The sequence below is a fragment of the Marmota monax genome, unplaced genomic scaffold, assembly GCF_021218885.2.
Source record: "Marmota monax isolate L192 unplaced genomic scaffold, Marmota_monax_Labrador192_F-V1.1 WCK01_AAM20220418_F8-fsc00124, whole genome shotgun sequence".
NCBI classification, from domain to species: Eukaryota; Metazoa; Chordata; class Mammalia; order Rodentia; family Sciuridae; genus Marmota; species Marmota monax.
The window spans coordinates 5,317,841-5,335,506 of record NW_026692505.1 but is presented as its reverse complement, the minus strand read 5'-3'; the positions used below and the strand labels follow the sequence as shown (position 1 = coordinate 5,335,506).

Sequence of the window (17,666 nt, the reverse complement as noted above, 5' to 3'; positions counted from 1 at the left end):
GAATATCTATAAACTGAAGTTGGTAACCAAGATATTTTCCAATTTTCATAATCTCTATGCTTCCTTAGCTTTTTAATATAGCCCCATAATTCATAGATTTAAAATATATACATACATACATGCATGTGCATATATATGTGTTTATATAAAGTAATAAAATAAGTAATAAAGTATGCATATGGCCTTAACTAAAGAAAGGGCTTTAGCTTACACTGCTATTTTCTATGGAGGAGGCTTAATAGTTACTCAAACTGAGACAAGATCAACTTCATTCAGTATAAATCTGACTCATTTATTCTACCAAGTCTCCTAATTCCTCTTGTTCCTTTGTACATTTACTACAACCCCCAAAATTATATTTTGGATCCCACTCATCTTAAAAGTTTTACCTTTTTCTTTCTTTTTTGCTCATTTTCATATTAGTATTCACATTATACGACATATAATTCACCCATGTCTTGATGGTATGAAAAATTTTGAAAATGATTCCAGTATTAGTGAATTACTCTTTAGGCAAAAGAAAGCCCAACCAACAATGCCCTAAAGGACTTAATCTTTTCCTCGAACAAGAAGTTTGGGGGCCTGGGAATCTAGGGTTGCCTCAGGGACTACCTAAGCTTTGATATCTTTTTTCTTCATCTTCCTTATCTGTGACTTTCAAGATAATAAGCATAATATCTAGGTTCCTGACAAGAAGACAAGAAGGTGAAAAGACAAACCAGAGCATGAAACCTGCATAAATATTGCATGCTTCCTTTCTGCAAAAATTTCCAGGAAGCTCCACTACGGGATTCCGACATCTAATTAGTCGGAATTGTTGTCATGATCACCCTGTCTACACAGAGGTTAGGAAGATGAACATATTTTTCTGGGCCCATTTCCCCATCTGCAATAAACTCAGCTTATTATGAAAGAAGATGAGAATGTATATTGGGTAGCAGCTCAAAATAAATACCACAAAACTTATTGCCAATGCCAAGGGAATTGTAGTGTTGCCTTATTCTCAAAGGATTCCCAACACAGATTAACTGATCATAAACTCCTGAAAGGGCATATTTCCTCACACTAGCGATTGAGTTTTCATCTGTGTTTTGACTTTTCTTAATGTACATGGAGATGCTCTTCTCTACTGCTTCTTTTGACATGGATTTTACAGTAAATACAAAGGGCTAAATTTAGAGAAATATTATAAATTCATGTAACATGGAAATGGGCCAATTATATAGAATGTTTGAGAAAACTGACTGTTTTGAGCTGGTTTTGCTTGCTTCCATGAATGTAGCAGACCTTGTATATGTTGTAAATGTTTGCAGGGTTTTTCCAATGTGACTGGTATTTGTCTTCACAATTTGGTGATATGTGAAGATTTATTTGTAATTAACTCTACCTCACATTCGAGAAAAGTGATCTTCAGAAAGGTTAAGTAACTTGACCAAGTCATAATTGAGCATAAAAAATTGTAAAATTTCTTATAAGTAAGCTTAATAATTTCTTAAGGATTCAAAAATTTAACTGTGAAAGAAAGAGTCCCTATTATAACTGCATAAGTATGACAACTGTTCAGCCACATGAGCAAACAAAGGAATTATGCTTTAAGAGCTTGGAGGATTGAGAGATGTGTAATTATAGAACATGAACAAAAAATAGTTTTAGAGTTCTGCTGGTCCTCAGTAACTCATGTGCTGTTTAGAAAATCAATTTGCCTTGTGGTTACATATATGAACAAACCACGATGAATCTTCACATCATGTTCAATCACAAGACTGAGATCCTAATTAGAATAAGATACAATTCATGTTTGTAAAAATATATCAGAATATACTCTACTGTCATGTATATCTATAAATGATAAATAACATTTTAAAAATTATACAGAAATATAATTCTGATAAAAGTGTAGGCTAAAATCTTGTTGTTTAAACCATGCTGGTTCAAGCTAATCTTCTATTCTTCCTTTCATGAATAAACCTATTGATTGAGAAGTTATAATAATAAAAATCATTGCAAGAGAGAAAAGCATTTCATGAGACTTGGTTATGAATCAGGATGGGATTCCAGGCTGGCTTGAGGACAAAGTCCTTATTCTTAATTTTCATGAAAATCTTGCATGACAAGTACTGCTATTCCAATTTTAGAGTGAGAATTCTCAAAGTAGGGAGGTGAGTAATTTGTCCAATGAAAAACTAGGATTCTATCACAAACCTTTAAAGATAACTCTGAGCTATTTTTACTACTCTTTGCAGCCTCCCCGTAATATCACTCCTTCCCACTAATATTTAAACATTCTCTTCCTCCCCCTCATCTCTTCTACCTAGGCTCCTTTCCCTCCAAATCTCTGAGTAAACTCAATCTGGTCAGCTTCTCTTGAAACATGCTTTTGGAGGAATTTACCTGTGTGGGTTGCCCTTCTACACACATACACATACATTTTTTTTTGTGTGAAAATTTATCCTTTTTTGTTTTACTGTGTATCTTTTCAATGGACTTCTTTTCAAATATCTACAGCTATTAGATATAACTTCTTCAAAGTTCATTGTCAGCTGAGAAATTATTGGCACTTTCTGGAATCAACTCACCCCTGCCAGCCCCACATATATAAGTATATGCATACTTATACTTATCACTTCATGCATTTTCATTAAATGCTATAATTTTATAATATAAAAACACCTCTCGGGGGTTGGAGTTATTTTTCTTGAAATATATAGAAATCACTCATCAAGTTCAAATTCATTAGGTGAGCATGCCTTTATTTAATTAAAAGAAGACATGTTTTAGGCTTATTGTAAGCTTATATAGAGGTAGAGAAGGAGACTCAGGAGCTGAGACTTAACTAAACAGCCCCCAGGGTCCCCTTTATCACCTCATTTCCCAGATTCTTCTTCCTTATTTCTTTTTATGGTTGATCCTTTCTGCTAATGTGCAGCTTTATTGGTTTACCTGCTCCAAATTTATATGACTTCAAAGTTCCAAAATATATCTTCAGACTATGTTTTTTTTGGGTTTTTTCAATCCAATCCTTGGAAGATGCCACATAGGAAGTAAGGGAATGTTCTGTTTTCCCACAGATCAGATTTTTCTCTTGACATAATCAAATTTGGCCACATGGTATGTGGTGCAAATAAAGTCTGTTTTGTGTGAAATATCAGTGAGCAATAATTTCAAAGCAGGAATACCATTTTGACAATTATCTGAAAATTAAAGGACTTTGTGTGCCTAAACCAGAGTAGCCCAACAAGGGAAGCTGAGCAACACAATTCTCCCATATATTTTAAACAGGAAGAGTTAACTCCTATCATTAGCTTATCATGTACTAAGAGTTTATATATCATATTCCTTGCAACAATCCTGCAAGGTAGATATTATTATTATTTACATTTTACAGAAAAGGAAACTGAAGAAAATTTATAATTATCCCCAATTTATAGACCAGAAAATTTATATAAAAGAAATGTTTAGGAAATATACTACTAAAGGAAATCAAATATTTACTCCAATTTAAATATCTAGCAAATACAATAGCAAGAATTTGAACCTGCACAATTTGTCCTCTGAGTCCATACTTGTAGACCTCACATCCCATTTCCTTCCAGGACAAATTTTAAGGAGAATAAATCTCTCTTACTGAAGTTGCTACTTTTAATGCAGTTCAGGAATGTGAATTATCCTTTGCTGAAACACCTATAAATGGTCACAAGGAATTTAGACTTCTCAGGTAATAGATAATGCATAGAGTAGATATCTGAGGACATCATCCAATCTCAAAATGCAGGATTCACTGTGCATTTTTATATATTGTCTTTGTATGTAGACATTTAAATAAAAGAAAGTAAAATTAAAAAGCAATAATCTTTCAAGTAAAATGTGTAAATCTATATTTTCAAGGAGCTGAGGTTAATGGTGACTGAAAGCCTCTTGTGTCGGATGGCACTTCGGTGGTCTATATGATACAGGCTGGTGGGTTTTTTTTTTTTTTTCTTGTTCCTCCTGCACAAAAGTTCAAACCACTAAAACCACTTAGGAACCTAGCTAAGAGGAAAACTAAGTTCCTTATCACAGAAATCCTCTTCCATGAGAAAGAATTATCTCAGAAAGGGACTTTGTGCCCACGGAAAATTTCAAAAGGGGAAAAAGGACCCATAAACATTCTCTATTACAGCATCATCTTAAGTGATTTCCATTTTAAGTGGAAAGTAGAATAAAAAAGTAAAGGAGATTTCTGTTATACTTTAAAATCTTCTTTTCAACTTGAATTGTTAAAACCAACAATTTTAGAAGATCATTCACTTTGAAATAATCATCTTTTAATTTCTTGAAGATTATTCCTGAAGCACAATTCTGACACATTTTACTGAACTTAGAAAAAACAATTTATTGTGCAAAGTATTCAATGACCACATATTTAAATTTTCTTGAACTATTTGTTTCTGGCAATATTCAGGCTTTTCTTGTTGTTGTTGTTGTTTGTTCCACTTAGGAATGGAAATAATTTTTGTCAAAAGAAACAAAATGTACAAAGTGAACCTTCACAAATTTTAATGCAATAGAAAAATCAGGAGAGATTTAGAAATTATACAAAGACTTTCTTCAAATTTTAATTTTATAAAATTATTCAAACAGGTAAAACATTAGTTCCATTAGTAATTCATGTATGTGTGTGTGTGTGTGTGTGTGTGAATGAAGCAAAATAAAAATAGGAAGGTATTATATAAGACCACTTAGAGTAAGATCAAATTTTGCATATAGTAATTACTCTAATTTAATCTCTTTCATAAATTTGATTTAGATTTTGCTAGAAGCAATATGGATAATCCAAACTAAAGACACTAACTCAAAGAAATTTTAAGATTATGTATATTTAAAAGATATTTCTGGTAACTAAATATTTTCTTTTACAAAATATGGATGCATTAAAAGTTTAAAATAGTTCTAGATATTGCAGTGAGCATTGTCTTTTCTTGCATCTAAAAGCATAAATTGATAACATATTCTATTGAATTTCAATTAGCATGGCTATAGGAACATGTTTCTATCCTTAAATATTTTTTGATAAAATACATATTAACCACACTTGGTGTTCAAAATGCAAATTTTCTGCAGCATGTATTCAGCTATTCTCAATGCATTTTTCTATTTCTGATATTATTTGTTATTAACTATTTTATAGCTGTTTACAATTATAATTTATACCTATAACTCTTCTATGAATCCATTCTGTTCAGAAATCTAACTTAAACTTTATACTATCATTGGTCATTTAATTTCATATTTCTGTTTTTATTGTTTTTTTTCAAAAGCACTGTATATTCTTTTTTTTAGGCCTTTATTTTATTTATTTTTATGTGGTGCTGAAAATCAAACCCAGTGCCTTACATGTGCAAGGCAAGCGCTTTGCCACTGAGCCCCAGCCCCAGCCCAAAAGTACTGCATATTCTTAATATTGCAGAACATAATACTGGTGTCTCTAAATTTGTTTGTGTTTCCTGGATACTTTTGAACATTGTTTAAGGCAATAATTTCCTCTGCATTCCACCTACTACTTTGCAAATCTTGTTCACTACTATCAAAAAGAGGACTTTGATATCTGGGCTCACAAATTTTCATGGCTTTTCTTACTTGCTAAAGTTTACTGCCACCTACAGCAAGCAGGAGAAACCCTATGCCTTGCTAGCATCCCCCTCTGCTGCTTCATGCCACTTTCCATTCCATGGCATTTTCCAACATCTTTGATTGACTTAAAACCTATCTCTACTCCTCAAAAATCATGATTTTGCTGAGTTTTCTCCATTAACTACTGATTTTCCTTGAGTGTGCTGTATTTTAAAGGATGAAAAATGAAATTAGCCATACACAACTTTCTTCACTATAATGCTCTCAACAGGGTTAGTAGGCTATGCGGTTCTCTATTTTCTGGAAGTTGATAACCTTATAAAATTTTCAGATATTTTAAAAGATTTCCTTATTTAATATTTCATTGACAATTTCAGTTATGATTTTCTTTTGGCAGTGTGAGTATTCAGACATCTTGCTTATATCTAGATTTCTTTGAATAGCCAAAATAGTTGAATAGCCTGAATAGTTGCAATGTTACCTAATGGATTTGATTAAATTTTGCATATTAAATCTTTTAAATCTAATTACATATTCCCAGGCTTCTGAATTATGATTGTTTTCAGGCATTAGTCATTTTAGTCTTCTCTATCTTATACACATGAATCATCTACTTTACATAAAATATGTTCTCAGAGTATGCATTTGGTTAAGTCCTCTGAAATTTGGAGCTCCCTCCTTCCCACTACAGCAAAAGACATATAAGTGGTGTTAAAATAAACCATATGATGGACCATTATTGCTTTTGATCCTTTCTACATGCTACAGTGGAAATGCAACATAGGACAAATGAGGTGACTAATCTCCCTTGTGTGTGTAAGCATATCCTAGAGTTTTGTATATCATTCTATGTGCATACAAGTCATTAAACAGAGGTTGAAAGTAGAATCTCTGGAAATAAATATATCTAAAAGCATTGATTTGATCCTTCATAAAACATTTAACTTTCATTCATAATTTTTACACTTTTACTTTAGAACAGAAATAAGAAAAAAATTCCTTATAGATGTTTATACCTAAGAAATAAAGCTTAAATGCAAATTTTATTAGATATATTTGATATTTTCTTAATATTCATGTGCAAACATCTTCTTCTGAGAACCAGCATTGTAGATCTCACTTAAGATTTTAACAAATATCATTTAATTAAAATTTAATTTAAGTAAAATGTATGCTAATAAGAAAAAATACACTTATGTAAAATATCATTTGGAAACATAATATGTACAGAGGGAAAACTACATTTAATATATATGATCCATATTTATCCCATCAATATAAAATTATGTTGACACTCTTTAAGAAAAAGATTTTAAAATTAATTTATAAGCTACATAACATAGTTTCTGGATTTCAGTGTTCTTAGATCTAAATTTTATTTATTTATTTTTTAATTATAGTTTTTAATTATAGTTATTTGCACTTTTGGGGGCCAAACCCTGGTCAATGTGCAATGCTAAGCAAGTACTCTACAACTATACATGTCTGAGTATATATTCCTGTGTCTTTGTGTGGGTAAAAAGCCCCAAATTCCAGAGTCCTTGTAGTATGCTCTAAGAGCTCTTCACTGTAGTAAGAAATAAAAACAGAAAAAGTAACAAAACTGCAATCCAGTCACTAATAGCCCTTCAAAAGTATTATTAAGAGGCTCTGAATCATATGCCTCTGTGACACATCTACAAAACAATGTGTTTTCTCCTTTTTCCAACTTTTCCATATCTGGTAGCTGCTTTGGAGATTATTATTTTATAGCTGCCTTAAATCTTATCTTTTCATGCTGTATTTCCCCAAATCCCGGGTATGATTCTCTTCATTCCCATTCAACATTCTCCATCTCAATATCTGCTAACTTTCTTCATAATAAAAACCTGACAAACAGGGGCAAATGTTTTAGAAGCACTATAGGAACAAGAGGACAAAAGTACAATCCCAATTAATGTTAGGGATAGAGGAAAGTACTTGTAAACATGACTCTTCACTAGGCACATCATTTTGTCACTGTTTTGAAAGGCTTCCTTTGAGACATTTTCTGAACATTTCCCCTTGTGAATACAGCAGTACTTTTTCCATGTCTCATTTTAAATTTGTTTAAAAATACACTATATTAATCCTTTTTTCATAAAACATAATGAGGAGACTTAGAAAAAACATACACATTGTAATTTAAATGATAAAACTCTGAATTCAAATAAAATACAGATTTACACATGTATACATATACTTTAGAATGCATTATATGTATACTTAAAATTAATATTAATATTATTCTTAAAATTATAATGAAGAAAAAGGGTACATAGAAATAGCAGGACCTCAATCACTCATTAGCCACAGAAAAATGAACATGTCACACACACAGGGTTTAGTATCTCCATGTGAATGGAGAATGAAGTTCAAGATCCTGAGTTAAATCATCTCTTGTTATTAATTGGTTTATCACTTACAAACCATAGAAAGCTAAAAAAAGTAGAGTCTGATAATGTTAGGGTTGTCATAGTTCTTCACTTTGCTTATATTAAAAAATTTTATAATCTTAGATGTTTAACATATACATAAAACTTTGATAAAATAAATGACACTATAATATTTTTTCTGCCAGGCTATCATTGCATATGAACAAAAGGTCAAGAATAAGTACCTGCGAAATATGTTGTCTTTCACTAAAACAGGGTGAAATCTTATAAAGGGTCCAGAAAAGTTGACCCCTTATTATAAAAGAGAGGCAATGCTGCTTTATTGCTTTTGTTCTCCTGTTTTGTATGTAAGGGTGAGAAATAAATAAATGTGAGTAGATGGAAACAATGGTACAAAAGGAAAAATTAGCAATGCAATAAATTGTAGTATTATAAAAATATTATAAATATTCAGCTAAAATCATATTATTCTTTATAATATTATTATTATTATTCAATGCATTTTATGTGTCAACACAGAAAATGATTTGTCATATTAAAATAAATTATATAGAAAATGACTCAAATAGAAATGTAAATTAAAATACCCACATTAAAATAGAAAATTGGTTCTCAGAGAAGATACTTCAATTTTTTTCTGCCTATATTCTTTATTCGCAGAACAGAAATTTCTAAGTTTCATCTAAATATCTCCAAAGTTCCTGAACCTAAGGTAGAAAAGGATCATCAGTTGAGGGAAAGATTCTTTGACATAGAATACTGGCTAGGCACAGAGACTGAGGAGCTAGACTACCTGGGTACAAGTCTCTGCTCTAATATTTAACAGCTTCATGACCTATACATGAGGTAAACAACCTAATTTTTCTGGACCTCAGTTTCTCAGATCTAAAATTAACTGGTAAGTTTATTATCATTATTTGCAGTGCTGGGAATACAACCCAAATTCCAGACAAGAACTCTATCACTGAGATATAATCTCAACCCTTAGATTTAAGGTTCAAATAGCATGTGGTTAATACCCTTGAAGTAAGAACAAGACCTAGAATGGGTATGTGTGCCTACCTGTGTTTCCTAACTTTCTTATGTCTAATTTGTCAATGAAAATCCAAAATTACTCAAGATCAAGAGAAGTAAAATTTATGATGCCTTAACTAAGCAGTGCTATATATGTGAAATCTTGACATGTTTTTATTAATTTTAAGTTCAAAAATAGTCCAAGAATCAGGAACTGTTATATTTTCTTTGTCAATTATATTTTATTTTCATTGAAGAACTTGCTCTAATCTTTGTTAATTTGTGTATTTAAAATAATATTTGCTGAAGAAATTTGGTAGATTGCATTCTTTTTATCCATCCTCAATTGTCTTTCCCATAGTATACATAAAGAATATATTTTTGGATTATTATTGGTATTACAAATTGCTGGTTACTTTATTATTAATAGTGTTTTCATTTTTTAACAATTGTAATAGCTTAATGAAATATGATTTGTATACCATAAAATTTACCTGTTTTCAAATATACAGTTTATTGGTTTTTCCATATATTTACAGTTGTGTAATCATCACCATAATTCAATTTTAGAATGTATTAATAAGTACAAAAATAACACTATACCCACTAACATTCATTTCCTATTTACAAGTTATAAGCAACCACTTCATTAATGGCTTTTTAAAAAATAATTGAAAGAATAGATCTATATAGTTTTCTTTGTAATATAGATGAAAAGTATAGTGCTTTACAAACCATGGTATAATTCATCAAATAATAACTATAAGTCTTCAAAATATGTACCATTATTATTGTACAATCACATGAAAATATAAAAACATAAGACATTTAAAAACTATGGCAGTTTTATAGTTTTTACTAATCAGGGTCATTTAATACACAGTTATATGATACCTCTTTGCACAATTTTAATGTATTATTATTATTTAGCTATAGTCAGCTGTTTTATTAAGAGAAATACAACCACAAAACCATTTTATATATAGTTTTGTGGTTGTGTGTGTGTGTATATACACACACACACATATGAGATAGATGGGATTTGGGTTATGAAATTATGAGATCTGAGAAGCCCCATGATCTGCTTTCTACAAGCTTTCTTTTAGGGAAGCCAGTGGTATAATTTGGTTAAAAGTAGAAGCCTGAGAACCCGGGTGAGCTCACTGGTGTAAGCCCCAGTGAACAAAAGCCCAAGATCTAGGAGTTCTGAGGATTGAGGAGGCAGGTGGAGAAAGAGAGAAACTACCTTTCATATGCTTTTTTGTTCTACTGTGGCCCTCAATCCATTAGAGGATGCCAGTTACTGATTCAATTGCTAATATCTTCTGGAAATATCCTTGCAGATATACACAGTAATAATGTCTCACCAGCTATTTGGGAATCTCTCTTGGTCCACCTAAGTTGACACATAAAATTCACCATCACAAGAATACAATCAAATTACTTCCTGTTGTGTATTATATTTATTATCAGTTGAGGTAATATGAATGTTTTGGCACTTCTATATACATCATGCATAGTACCCTGAAGAAACAAAAGGCATATGCAGGAGTGATTCTAAAGAAAATTTAGGTAAGAGAACAGCAGTTGTGTGAAGGGAACAAATGGGAGGCATTTTGGGTATCCTAATTCTGGCCATCTGAAAGGCTGAAAGAGCAAGGGATAAAATGGATTTATTGGAAACAAATGCATCCACTGACAGAAAGAACAATGGGATATCTTTCCTCTCTGTCCTCTTCTGGTGTCTTTCTTTGACAAACCAAACCACAAATCAGGGACAAAAGTAAACCAGGTTGGTACTTGAGAAAAGCACATGATGGATCTGGGGATGGGAATAAGGTGAGGATGGAAAATAATCAGTGCAATAAATGGGAATATAAACATATACATTATGTCAATATACATTTCCAAAGAATTTGGATTTTGTGCAACTAGTACTAGTCATGTGATAATTTCAGTGGGATAACATCTATACCTTGAACCTACAACAATTACAAACATCATCCCATTTATTAAGACTCCTTAAATTGAATGATTATACAGTCAAGTCATTTTCTTCATTGTGTTTTAAGGGTTCTTTAGCAATTTTCTTGGTAGCAAAACACCTATATCAAATGAAGTAATTTAGACACATTTGTTAAATTAGAGCAATGTACTCATTGACAAATAGAAGCTTAATGAGAAAAGAATTATCTTTGTCTCATATGAAATAAGTATGAATATTCTAATTCATTAGGTGTAGGATCTCCCAATCAATTATCAACATAAAATTGTTTCTACTTATAGTTTCTGCCACTTGGCATGATTTTTGGAGGAAAACTGGAGATAAGGGAAAATCAACTGAGTGTATACTATTTCTGCAGATTAAAGCAAGAGAGAGAGAGAGAGAGAGAGAGAGAGAGAGAGAGAGAGAGAGAGAAAGAAAGAAACTGTGAGACTACTAGGTAGTCCCCCTTACTTATGAGGATATGTTCCAAGATTTGTGTATGCTTGAAGCCACAGGTTGTATTAAACCCTGTATGATATTTTACTATATTTTTCCTATATATCAGACCTAAGTTTTACTTATAATTTAGGCACAGTTAGAAGTTAATAACAATAATTATTAATAAAATAGAACAATCAAAACAACATGATATGATAAAAATTACGTGAATGTGGTCTCTCTCTTGAAAAAGTCGAGACAAATATTAATATTTTCAGACTGTGGTTGGTTGTGGGTAACTGAAACCAGAAAAAGCAAACATGTAGATAAAGGGTCTTTTGTACTTGAAATCCCACCAATAGAGTGGGTATGGAAAACCTCCTACCCTCAGTGTGTTCCTTGGAACAGGTTTCTTGCTCTTCCTAGTGGTTATTTGTTTCTTTCTCCCTTATTTCCAACTTTAGGATATGATACGAAGTGTTGCATAATTAGGAAATTTCCCCACGATGCTATTACAATATTTAAAGAATATATTAGAACAGGAAATTATTGCTCTAGAGTTGCCATTGATGCACTGTTAAGCCTAATTTAAAAACTGAGACAAGTAGTCATTTTCCTCAAAAATCCAAAATGATAATGTAAATTTGGAGATTTCTGCTACTTGAAGCAGGCTGTTAAAATCAATTATAAGACTAAATATAACAAAGCTAAATGAAGTTTTTGTAAGTGAAGGAATGTGGTGAAATAAAGGAGATTCCCAAAGAGATTCATATTGATGACCAGGCTGTTTTGCTCTCTACCACTTTTTCTGTCCTGTTTATTTCTCTTTCACATTTATTACAGCTATTTTAAACACATGGTTCACTGAAGACTAATATAAAGAGGTTATTAACTTTTTAAAGTAAATATTCAGCATTAACTTAAAGAGGACATGTAAATCTGCCTTTTTATTGAAGGAGAAATAAACCCTAATATTTTGGGAGGTACACGTAGGTAGTTAGATAAGGAGATTCTCTGAGCTCTTCAGGATTGGGACATTCACTCTCAGGAAAGATATCTCAATCCAATTCTCAGGATGGTAGTCAATAATAAAATCTTTACAATATGCTAATTATGATGAACACTGTGGTGTCATTAAGTGGGGAGACATGCAGCCCGAAGATGGTTGAGGAGTAACACTCACTGTTCCCTTGGTTACAACTCCCCATGTTCTTCCTGATGGCACCAAAGGAGACTTGTGCAGAAGCAAGAGTAAATCAGCCCCAGGGAACACTGTCTCAGTGAGATGCCAGTGTTGAGCTGAAGTAGAGATGAGTTTCAAGTTGCTGAACACCCCCATACAGCAGTAAAAAGATATAAGATATCGACACGCTCAGCTGCATCTTGTTAAAAGCTTCCTGCGGGTTGGCAGAATGAAATCTTTATTTAAAATACACAAACTATTGTCAAGGGAAGGATGGAAAAGAGAGCACAGTAAAAGGGCCAAATGCTTTGCTTAACCCACCAGAAGCAGTAGCAGAAAGGGAAAAGTGGTCACATAGTCTTTGCAGCAACAACAGAAAAGGTGACTAACATCACTATATCAACATCATCTGCACTTCCCATAGTTCAGAGATGCATTATTCCTTTTATTATTAATTATAGGTATTTCCAGGGGGAGGGTAAATATATTATTATGGATAGCAATAGAGGAAATCTTTTCTGCTGCCACTTGGCATTAAGCACAGTAGTGTACGTAATGACTGAGTGATGACAGGAAACACAGCATCCTTGAGCCCAGCATCCTTTCTACCAATCAGCTCCAACTCCCTGTTGGTAGTCAGAGGCTGTCTAACAAAGTTCATGTAAAACCATTATTGAACACTAACAGGAAGGAACTGAGACAGGCGTGAGTGGTGTGTGTTTGTGCAGAGAGGGAGGAGGGAGGAAGGGGAGAGAGAGAGTGGCAGAGGGAGAGAGGATGAGCATGAGTTAGTCATCATCTTGTGCAGACATCACCATAAGAGGGACAAGTGTTCTGCATAATTACAAAGAAATGTACACATGCACACACACTTGCACATGGTGTGTGTCCTTTGGTTTATATATATATAATTTCCAAGAACAGTGTTAAGTAACAATGACTGTGTGCATGTGAACCTCCTTGGATGAGTGAGCTCCATTGCTTTAGTGAGGTTGAGCAGGGAGCCTGGCAGAAGATGGGTTCAGAGGAAGGAAGGGTCACTTTTGAAAAGCAAAGGGACATGGCAAGAAATGAAGCAGGCATGAAGAGAGTAAGGTAAAAGGACCCAGGGGAAAATGTCATCTATATTAATTAAGCTTTATTTCTCATTGGTAGAAAGTGACATTTCTGCTATTAGATCACGGACATATAAGGAAAGTAGGTGTCTCACAGCTTTGTGTTTTCCATAGTGCTTACAACACCTTTGACTAGAGGGTATCTGGAATCGGTTTGCATTACTATCAAGAGGATAATTATTTTGTTTTTTTCCCTCCTCTTAAGACCCAAGTAGTGACATCGCTCTCTTTAGCGGGAGACAGAGCATTGCTTATAGCCGAATGCTCTGATCAGACACAAGTGGATGGTAAAGGGATAAAGCTTGATGCTGCATTTTCTCCACCCTGCCCACCCCTTCCCCTTCTCCATCTCCCGTCCTCATTTTTAGCTTTGCTTAGGGGGTCTAAGTTCCTCTCCCGCTGGTTTCCAAGTCCATAGTACCCCTCCTCTGAGGCACTGGTGGAGATGAACCTTCTCCTTCATGTGCCTGTTTGCGTCCTGTCCTTGATATTAAGGTTGCTTTCCAGTAACTCTTATAGGTTTTCCCCTTTCAACAACCAAGCACCTTGGCCGAGCCCTCTCTCTCCCTCAAGCCCAGTCAAACTGTCAAGAACCCGAACTGAAAACAACATGCAGCCTCTGAGAGGAAGTACATCTCCTGCGTGAAACAACCTTTGCTCTCCATCCCTAACCTCGCTAAAGTCGGGCTCTTCACAAGCATCGCCTGTATTGCAAATAAAATCTCTATCCCTTACCTTTGAAAACCCTCCACCCCTTTTCCCTTGCCGCCGGGCTCGCTCCAAATAAAACCATAAAATAACCCCAAAGCACCCGAACACCTGAAGAAGTGCAACGGGGATCCACACCTGGACAAATCCTCTGTGGCTTTAGTGGTCGGTAATAGCCTGTGCCTGACTGTCCTCCTCTCCCCGCGCGGGCCGATTTAACCCAGAGCCCTGGAATCATGCCAAGGTCCCCCGGTGGCGGGGTCGGCGGGATCTGTTCCTGGGCAGCTCCGTGGCGGTGGGTGCTGATTCCCCTCCCGCCCCGGCTTGCGCACCCGCACGGCCGCCGCCTCACCGGCGGGCGCTCAGAGCATCCCGCGCCGCGTTCTCCCCGCCCCGGCTCCCGCCCGCCTTAGCCGGGCCCGCGCCGCTGGCAGCCATCAAGTGGCTCGTTAAGGAAATGCAGGTGAGTGTGTGCGGCCGAGAGGCTGCAGCTGGAGACGCGGGGTGTGTGCCTGTGTGTGCGAGCGGGAGGCTGGGAGCGAGCGCGAGCGAGTCAGCGGGAGCGGCCAGGAGATGCTCACTGCCTCTGCTCCCCGCCCCGCCGCACCCGGCGGCCCGAGCGCGTGGGGCAGCGCCTCGCCCTGACAGACTCGCCTCCTCCTCACCGTCTCGGCGGCTGCTCCCGGGAGCGGCTCCCCGGCCTCCCCTACCCGCGCTCCCCTCCCAGCCGAGCCCTCCCGCTCCTCCTCCTCAGCCTCCTCCCCTCGCGCGCGGCGCTGACAGCCTGCCTCGCCGGCGAGAGTGCAGGTACTTTGCCTTCAGAATAATTTGCAGGACCCAAGCAAGCTTTCGGAGCGCCCTTTTTCTCTTGTTCCTGCGCCCCCTCCCTCCGGAAAAGAAGATCCCACTTTTGAAACAACCAGAACCCCAAGCACCCCCCTACATCAAACCCTGACGGGCTGCTGTGCATGTGCTATCCCTTTTTGCAGTTTATCCTGGGCCTGTGTGGAATAGAAAGACAATTCTCTATGTGACTGGCAGGAAAGAAAAGAGAAGACTCCTCAGCGTTTCCAAGGAGGAATGGAGCGGCTGCTTTAGTAAGTAAACTGTGCTTCTCTATTTCTTGTCTATAAAGTGAGACATAGGTCTAATGCTTTCTCCCCCGTGGTATGGACAGTTTGTTCGTTTGACAAGGGAAGAACTTGACTTATATAATAACTTCAACAGTTTCTATTTGAGAAGTGGTTTGCTAAGCATTTTTTGTTTGTTGGTTTGTTTTTGTTTGAGGAAGAGGACTTGAAGACTTCTGTATGGGCAGCTTATTAGGAACCTGGTTTTTAAACGCTTATTGTTCAAGGGCTATTGAAGCCTGGCTTGTGAAAACCTTGGTTGGTTCTAAGATTTAAGGACTGATACCTGGAGAAAGCTGGAGAATTCTAAATCCCACTAGCTCACTTCTCCTGTACCTTCAGTCATAATCCACCTCAACTTCTATCCTCTTCCCTTGGTTGATTGTTTTAGCTTTAGTTCTAAAGAGCCTGGCCAGGAGGGGGGGAAATGGGTCAAAGGAAAGTTAATAAAGATGGTTTGAAAGACCAGATGAAAATCCTGCTGAGATTTCTGCGTGTCTCTAAGGAGATAATATGGGGAGGAAATCCTGGAAGTAGCTTAGTTGGAGAATTTGGATGAACTTAATTTGGAGAGGGAATGTGAAAAAAAGCTTTGGAGAAGGCGGGAGCTAAGGTTCTGACTTTGACACAGCAGGTTATAAACTGTGACAGGGGCTCAGCAGCCAGTGACAGGTTTAAGGTGTCTCCCAAGGCTGAATATCTCTGCATCAAAAACTTTTGCAGGCAGTATTCCTCTTGGGGCTAACATCACCATGTCAGTGGCTGCAGCATTTCTGTAAAAAATAAGCAGGACACTCTTTCTTTCTCTATGGAAGGGTTAATGGTATCTTAAAAAAGAAAAAAGAAAAAGATATGTAGTCTAACATCTGCCAATATTTTGTAATATCTAAATAAAACCTTTCTGTTATGTCAGGAAAAATATAGTTGAGTCAGTTTGTTTTGCACAAGAGGAAGAGAATCAATAACATTTCAGCATTTTTTTCTCTTTATCACTGCCAAATGGATTCTGAATCTAATTCTTCTTGCATTGTTACATATACAGTAGGTACAGTAGGTGTTGCAATTGAGATAAAACAGAACAGATTTTTAACAAATTTAAAGTTCTTTGATACAATAGCACTTATACTGACTAGTGTGTAGTAATGATTATAAAAAGTTTATCTGTTTTATCTTTTGACTTTCCATTTTTTTCTCAGAATAAAACATTTCTTTCTAATAAAAGCAATGCAAAAGTTATAAACCAGACTTAAAATTACAACTACTTACCTCATAGAGAATTTGTTTAATAACAAAAGCATATTATTATTAAATGATACCTAAGGGCTTTCTCATAGTTAATTGTTGATAATGGTACAGTGAAAAGATTTTTACCTGTCTATTATCTTAAGTAAGCATATAAAAGCAGCAGTATTTATTGGCCATTGCTTTTAAAAATTATAAAAAATGGCTTTAAAAATTGTAAACTACTGTATAATGGTTAAAAATGGAAAGACCTTTTCAATTTATGATTATTCAATGTTGAAAGCTCTAAATATCTTGGGATATAAGTTTTTAGAGTGATGAGATATGGCAATAGGACAGTTGATGAATTTATTGACATGAAGTTATCATAGACAGAAATCATTTGGGAAAGATATGTCATTATTTCTTCAACATTACTTTATTTCTTATCCAAATGGGGTTTTAAAGAGGTATTACTTCTCTTAGCTGCCATTTCTATTTTTGGTTTAAAAAATGAATTTAAATAATTTAAAATGAAGTGCTTGGTTGATGAAATGTGTATTACACCATATGACCGCTACTCATTTGTGACCTCGGATTTCTGATACAATGTCTGATATTTGAAAAAAATATTGAAAAATAAAGGGAAGATGGTAAATAAGTAGCCAAATTTAAGAGTGGTTCAACATGCTATTACATATATTTTATAACACGGTATATTTTGCACAGTAGAAAAGACAGGAAGAATTACTCATCCTGTTTGAATTTCTGCAAGCAAGGATTTATAATTAACATTTAAACTAAGGTGACACACATTCTGTCCCTATAAAAATTATGTCATACTTG

General features: G+C 35.2%; 1 protein-coding gene across 14 annotated transcripts in view; it reads left to right on the top strand.

Moving 5' to 3' along the window:
• The first annotated feature begins 15,225 nt into the window (after positions 1-15,225).
• Ptprd (protein tyrosine phosphatase receptor type D) overlaps positions 15,226-17,666 on the top strand; it is a 2,207,759-nt gene continuing 2,205,318 nt past the window's right edge. For 3 of the 14 annotated variants that reach the window (XM_058579705.1, XM_058579707.1, XM_058579704.1), the window contains exon 1: positions 15,227-15,566. The gene's annotated coding sequence lies outside the window, so the exon portion shown is untranslated. Of the gene's footprint in view, positions 15,567-17,666 lie in introns of all 14 variants that reach the window. The other 11 variants (XM_058579710.1, XM_058579712.1, XM_058579711.1 and 8 more) reach the window with 6 other exon arrangements.